This window comes from Equus quagga, chromosome 14 (genome assembly GCF_021613505.1).
Source record: "Equus quagga isolate Etosha38 chromosome 14, UCLA_HA_Equagga_1.0, whole genome shotgun sequence".
In the NCBI taxonomy this organism is placed as follows: Eukaryota; Metazoa; Chordata; class Mammalia; order Perissodactyla; family Equidae; genus Equus; species Equus quagga.
The window spans coordinates 90,900,309-90,901,947 of record NC_060280.1 but is presented as its reverse complement, the minus strand read 5'-3'; positions in this window follow the sequence as shown (position 1 = coordinate 90,901,947).

Here is a 1,639-nt window from a genome sequence, read left to right as displayed (position 1 = left end):
TAGAATAACCAAAAATTGAGGAAGAGCTGAACGACAGCTCTCTCTCCTCATAAGTTCCCTCCATTCTCCTGCCATGTGCATGCAGGTAGTTACAATGCTGGTTGGGAGACAGTTGGAATTGCCAGAGATGGGAAATTATTAGAACTTGGGGGCTCATAGAATTTTGTGGAAACTTTTCTGTCTGTATGCTGCTTGAGCTGAAGCAATTATTTAGCTCCTTCCCTCCCCTATGCAATGAAAAAAGCCATGCACCAATAAAAACCTCTTAAGATTCTGTCAGCGAATTATCTCTATCTTGTTTTGTGTTAAGAAGTTAAGGCAACAACCCCAGGACAGATTTGTCCTGGTAGCCCTTACACTATCAACTTCCAACATTTCTTGGCATCGATATATATTTCATTCATTCATTCATTTATTCAACAAATACTTACCAAGTATCTATGCTTTACCAGCTATTATTCTAAGCACTGCAATAGAGCAGTAAGCAAGAGAGAAAAAAAAAAGCCTTTCCTTGTGACTACAAAGGTTTAGAGCAAGAGAGTTCTTTGGGGGAGAGGAGCTGTTCTTTACTGTAATATCAGAGCGATGTCTTCGAAGGTGCCAAAAAATTTAGATGGCGCTCCACCTCCCCAGATCCCTCAAATCTATAATGTGATAAAATTCCAACATACACCAGAAAAAAAGAGCTAATTTCACTGATACTAATTTTAAAAATAAAATTAAACAACTGAAAACAAAGAAAAAGTCCCAGTCGAGCAGGGCAAACGATCACAAATAAAGAAATAATCAATGGGACAGATAATTACCAATTGTGAGAAGGACTTCAAAGGTATAATGGAGGGAATGTGACAGAGACAGACAGGGGTATTTTAATCTAGAGATTGCTGAAGGCAATCGTCTCTGATGTAAAGTCAGGAACAAGTTGGTCTTTAAATAAGTTTTGAGGAGTTTTGTTCATGTTTTCTTTGATTTTTTAATATTTATATTTCTTCCCTCCTCAATCTAGAGAAAAAATCCTGCAAATGTTATAAACCCATTATACAACTTGGTTTAAAACCACCAAAAGTTATTATCTCACAGTTTCTGTAGGTCAGGAAACGGGGTGGTTTAGCTGGTGACTTGGCTACGGGTCCTTCATAAGGCTGCAATCAAGACGTCAGCACAGACTGTGGTTGTCCCACGTCTTGACTTGGGCTAGGGGATCTCTTTCCAACATCACTCTGAGCAGATCTCAGTTCTTTGCTAATGGAAGACAGTAGTTCCTGCACATATGGGTCCCTCCATGGAGCATGTGGGGGGGTTTGAGAAAGAGACACTGAGAGAGAAATAGACAGAGAGGCACAGAGTGGGAAAGACAGAGACAGACAGACAGAGAGACAGAGAGAAAAAGACAGACAGAAAGAGGGAGAAAGAAAGACAGAGAAAGAAAGAGAGACATAGAGAGACACACAGACATGGAGTGACAAAGAGAGAGAAAGAGAGAGAGAGAGAGACAGACAGAGAGAGATGTACACCCAGAGAGAAAGAGACAAAGAGAGAGAGACACAGAGAGAGAGACAGACAGAGAAGCAAGTAGGGAAGGAAAGAGGGAAGACAGGAGAGAAGAAATGAGGGAAGATGAGAAGGAGGAGGGTACAAA